Source organism: Heterodontus francisci, unplaced genomic scaffold, assembly GCF_036365525.1.
Source record: "Heterodontus francisci isolate sHetFra1 unplaced genomic scaffold, sHetFra1.hap1 HAP1_SCAFFOLD_156, whole genome shotgun sequence".
NCBI classification, from domain to species: Eukaryota; Metazoa; Chordata; class Chondrichthyes; order Heterodontiformes; family Heterodontidae; genus Heterodontus; species Heterodontus francisci.
Genome location: NW_027142350.1, coordinates 3057636 through 3064600, shown reverse-complemented (window position 1 = coordinate 3064600; position 6965 = coordinate 3057636).

Below are 6965 nucleotides of genomic sequence, written 5' to 3'. Positions count from 1 at the left end.
AACACAGACAAACACTGACGCCAAGTAACGAAGACAGACACTGACACCCAGTAACAAAGACAGAAACTGACACCAAGTCGCAAAGACATACACTGACACCAAGTATCAAAGACATAAACTTACACCAAGTAGCGCAGACATACAATGACACCAAGTAACAAGGACATACATTACACGTAGTAACAAATACACACACTTGCACCAAGCAACACAAACATACACTGACACCACGTAACAAATACATACACTGTTACCCAGAAACACAGACACACACTTGCACCAAGCAACAAAGACATACATTGATACCAAGTAACACAGACACACACTTACACCAAGTAACACAGAGATACACTGACACCAAGTAACAAAGACATACACTGATACCCAGTAACACAGACACAAACAGGGCGGCACATTGGCACAGTGGTTAGCAGCCTCACAGCTCCAGGGACCCGGGCTCGATTCTGGGTACCGCCTGTGCGGAGTTTGCAAGTTCTCCCAGTGTCTGCGTGGGTTTCCTCCGGGTGCTCCGGTTTCCTCCCACATGCCAAAGACTTGCAGGTGGATAGGTTAATTGGCCATTATAAATTGCCCCTAGTATAGGGAGGCGGTAGGGGAAAATATAGGGACAGGTGGGGATGTGATAGGAATACGGGATTAGTGTCGGATTAGTATAAATCAGTGGTTGATGGTCGTCACAGACTCGGTGGGCCGAAGGGCCTGTTTAAGTGCTGTATCTCTAAAATAAACTAAATACTGACACCTCGTGTCACTGACACCCTGTAACACAGAGAAACACTGATGCACAGTAACAAAGACATACACTGACACGAAGTAACACAGACACACACTGACACCCAGTAACAAATACATACACTGATACCAAGTCACAAAGATATACACTGATACCCAGTAACACAGACACACACTTACACCAAGTAACAAAGACCAACACTGACACCAAGTAACAAAGACACACACTTACACCAAGTAACACAGACATACACTGACACCCAGTAACAAAGACATACACTGATACCCAGTAACACAGACACACACTTACACCAAGTAACAAAGACATCCTCTGACACCAAGTCACAAAGACACACAATGACACCCAGTAACAAAGACATACACTGACACCAAGTCACAAAGACATACACTGATACCCAGTAACACAGACACACACTTACACCACGTAACACAGACATACATTGACACCAAGTAACAAAGACATACACTGATACTCAGTAACACAGACACACACTTACACCAAGTCACAAAGACATACACTGATACCCAGTAACACAGACACACACTTACACCAAGTAACACAGAAATACACTGACACCAAGTAACAAAGACAGACACTGATACCCAGTAACACAGACACACACATACACCAAGTAACAAGGACATACAGTGACACCCAGTAACAAATACATACACTGACACCCAGTAACACAGACACACACGGACACCAAGTTACAAAGACACACACTTACACCATGTAACACAAACACACACTGACACAAAGTCACAAAGTCATACAGTGACAACCAGTAACAAAGATATTCACTGTCACCAAGTCACAAAGACATACACTGACACCAAGTAACAAAGACATACACTGATACCCAGCAACACAGACACACACTTTCACCAAGTAACAAAGACATACAATGACACCAAGTAACAAAGACATACACTGACACCAAGAAACAAAGACATACACTTACACCAAGTAACACAGACATACACTGACACCAAGTAGCAAAGACATACAATTACACCAAGTAACAAAGACACACACTTACACCAAGTAACACAGACATACACTGACACCAAGTAACAAATACATACACTGTTACCCATTACCACAGACACACACTTACACCAAGTAACAAAGACATACACTGATACCAAGTAACACAGACACACACTGACACCAAGTAACAAAGATATACACTGATACCCAGTAACACAGACACACACATACACCAAGTAACAAAGACATTCACTGACACCAAGTAACAAAGACAGACACTGACACACGGTAACAAAGACAAACACTGACACCAAGTAACGAAGAAAGACACTGACACCCACTAACAAAGACAGACACTGACACCAATTCACAAAGACATCCACTGACACCAAGTCACAAAGACATACACTTACACCAAGTAACACAGACATACAATGACACCAAGTAACAAATGCATACAATTACACCAAGTAACAAAGACACACACTTACACTAAATAACACAGACATACACTGACACCAAGTAACAAAGACATACACTGTTACCCAATAACACAGACACACACTTACACCAAGTAACAAAAACATACACTGATACCAAGTAACACAGACACACACTTACACCAAGTAACAACGACATACACTGACACCAAGTAACAAAGACATACACTGATACCCAGTAACACAGACACACACTTACACCAAGTAACAAAGACACACATTTACACCAAGTAACACAGACATACACTGACACCAAGTAACAAAGACATACACTGACACCAAGTAACAAAGACATAAACTGGCACCCAGTAACAAAGACATACACTGACACAAAGTCACTAAGACATACAGTGACACCCAGTAACAAAGACATACACTGACACCAAGTCACAAAGACATACACTGACACCAAGTCACAATGACATTCACTGATACCCAGTAACAAAGACATACACTTACACCAAGTAACACAGACATACACTGAAACCAAGTAACACAGACATACAATTACACCAAGTAACAAAGACACACACTTAAACCAAGTAACACAGACATACACTGACACCTAGTAACAAAGACATACACTGTTACCCAGTAACACAGACACACACTTACACCAAGTAACAAAGACATACAATGACACCAAGTTACAAAGACATGCACTTACACCAAGTAACAAAGACTCACACTTACACCAAGTAACACAGACATACACTGTCACCATGTAGCAAAGACATTCCATGATACCCAGTAACACAGACACACCCTTACACCAAGTAACAAAGACATACACTGAAACCAAGTTGCAAAGACATACACTGACACCAAGTCAGGAAGACAGACACTGACATACAGTAACAAAGACAAACACTGACACCAAGTAACGAAGACAGACACTGACACCCAGTAACAAAGACAGACACTGACACCAAGTCACAAAGACATAAACTTACACCAAGTAACACAGACATACAATGACACCAAGTAACAAAGACATACAATTACACCAAGTAACAAAGGCACACACTTGCACCAAGCCATACAAACATACACCGACACCACGTAACAACGAGATACACTGTTACCCAGAAACACAGACACACACTTACACCAAGTAACAAAGACATACACTGACACCAAGTATCAAAGACATAAACTGACACCAAGTAACAAAGACATACAATTACACCAAGTAACAAAGACACACACTTACACCAAGTAACACAGACATACAGTGACACCTAGTAACAAAGACATATACTGTTACCCAGTAACAGAGACACACACTTACACCAAGTAACAAAGACATACACTGACACCAAGTTACAAAGACATACACTTACACCAAGTAACAAAGACTCACACTTGCACCAAGTAACACAGACATACACTGTCACCATGTAACAAAGATATACACTGATACCCAGAAACACAGACACACACTGACACCAAGTAACACAGAGATACACTGACACCAAGTAACAAAGTCATGCACTGTTACCCATTACCACAGACACACACTTACACCAAGTAACAAAGACATGCACTGATACCAAGTAACACAGACACACACTGACACCAAGTAACAAAGATATACACTGATACCCAGTAACACAGACACACACTTACACCAAGTAACAAAGACAGACACTGACACACGGTAACAAAGACAAACACTGACACCAAGTAACGAAGAAAGACACTGACACCCAGTAACAAAGACATCCACTGACACCAAGTCACAAAGACATACACTTACACCAAGTAACACAGACATACAATGACACCAATTAACAAAGACATACAATTACACCAAGTAACAAAGACACACAATTACACTAAATAACACAGACATACACTGACACCAAGTAACAAAGACATACACTGTTACCAAATAACACAGACACACACTTACACCAAGTAACAAAAACATACACTGATACCAAGTAACACAGACACACACTTACACCAAGTAACAACGACATACACTGACACCAAGTAACAAAGACATACACTGATACCCAGTAACACAGACACACACTTACACCAAGTAACAAAGACACACACTTACACCAAGTAACACAGACATACACTGACACCAAGTAACAAAGACATACACTGACACCAAGTAACAAAGACATAAACTGACACCCAGTAACAAAGACATACACTGATACAAAGTCACTAAGACATACAGTGACACCCAGTAACAAAGACATACACTGACACCAAGTCACAAAGACATACACTGACACCAAGTCACAATGACATTCACTGATACCCAGTAACAAAGACATACACTTACACCAAGTAACACAGACATACACTGACACCAAGTAACACAGACATACAATTACACCAAGTAACAAAGACACACACTTAAACCAAGTAACAAAGACATACACTGACACCAAGTAACAGAGACATACAATTACACCAAGTAACAAAGACACACACTTACACCAAGTAACACAGACATACACTGACACCTAGTAACAAAGACATACACTGTTACCCAGTAACACAGACACACACTTACACCAAGTAACAAAGACATACACTGACACCAAGTTACAAAGACATGCACTTACACCAAGTAACAAAGACATACACTGAAACCAAGTAACAAAGACATACACTGACACCAAGTCACGAAGACAGACACTGACATACAGTAACAAAGACAAACACTGACACCAAGTAACGAAGACAGACACTGACACCCAGTAACAAAGACAGACACTGACACCAAGTCACAAAGACATACACTGACACCAAGTATCAAAGACATAAACTTACACCAAGTAACACAGACATACAATGACACCAAGTATCAAAGACATACAATTACACCAAGTAACAAAGGCACACACTTGCACCAAGCAACACAAACATACACTGACACCACGTAACAACGAGATACACTGTTACCCAGAAACACAGACACACACTTACACCAAGTAACAAAGACATACACTGACACCAAGTATCAAAGACATAAACTGACACCAAGTAACAAAGACATACAATTACACCAAGTAACAAAGACACACACTTACACCAAGTAACACAGACATACAGTGACACCTAGTAACAAAGACATACACTGTTACCCAGTAACAGAGACACACACTTACACCAAGTAACAAAGACTCACACTTACACCAAGTAACACAGACATACACTGTCACCATGTAGCAAAGACATTCCCTGATACCCAGTAACACAGACACACAATTACACCAAGTAACAAAGATATACACTGATACCCAGTAACACAGACACACACTGACACCAAGTAACAAAGACATACACTGAAACCATGTAACAAAGACATACAGTGACACCAAGTCACAAAGACAGACACTGACACCCGGTAACAAAGATAAACACTGACACCAAGTAACGAAGACAGACACTGACACCCAGTAACAAAGACACACACTGACACCACGTCACGAAGACATACACTGACACCAAGTATCAAAGACATAAACTTACACCAAGTAACACAGACATACAATGACACCAAGTAACAAAGACATACAATTACACCAAGTAACAAAGACACACACTTGCATCAAGCAACACAAACATACACTGACACCACGTAACAAAGACATACACTGATACCAAGTAACACAGACACACACGTACACCAAGTAACACAGACATACACTGACACCAAGTAACAAAGACATACACTGATACCCAGTAACACAGACACACACTGGGCGGCACATTGGCACAGTGGTTAGCAGCCTCACAGCTCCAGGGACCCGGGCTCTATTCTGGGTACCGCCTGTGCGGAGTTTGCAAGTTCTCCCTGTGTCTGCGTGGGTTTCCTCCGGGTGCTCCGGTTTCCTCCCACATGCCAAAGACTTGCAGGTTGATAGGTTAATTGGCCATTATAAATTGCCCCTAGTATAGGTCGGTGGTAGGGAAATATATAGGGACAGGTGGGGATGTGATAGGAATGCAAAAAAAAGGAAGAAAAAATAACTTAAAATGACTAAAAATGTAAGTAAAGTGGGGGGCTGTCATGCTCTGAAAGTATTGAACTCAATGTTCAGTCCGGCAGGCTGTAGTGCGCCTAATCGGTAGATGAGTTGCTGTTCCTCGAGCTTGCGTTGATGTTCACTGGAACACTGCAGCAATCCCAGGACAGAGATGTGAGCATGAGAGCAGGGGGGAGTGTTGAAATGGCAAGCAACCGGAAGCTCAGGGTCCTGCTTGCGGACTGAGCGGAGATGTTCCGCAAAGCTGTCACCCAGTCTGCGCTTGGTCTACCCAATGTAGAGGAGACCACACTGTGAGCAGCGAATACAGTATACTACATTGAAAGAAGTACAAGTAAATCGCTGCTTCACCTGAAAGGAGTGTTTGGGGCCTGGGATAGTGAGGAGAGAGGAGGTAAATGGACAGGTATTACACCTCCTGCGACTGCAAGGGAAGGTGCACTGGGACGGGGACGAGGTGGTGGGGGTAATGGAGGAGTGGACCAGGGTGTCGTGGAGGGAACGATCCCTTCGGAATGCTGACAGGGGAAGGGAGGGGAAGATGCGACTGGTAGTGGCATCACGCTGGAGGGGGCGAAAATGGCGGAGGATGATCCTTTGGATACGGAGGCTGGTGGGATGAAAAGTGAGGACAAGGGGAACCCTGTCACGGTTCTGGGAGGTAGGGGAAGGGGTGAG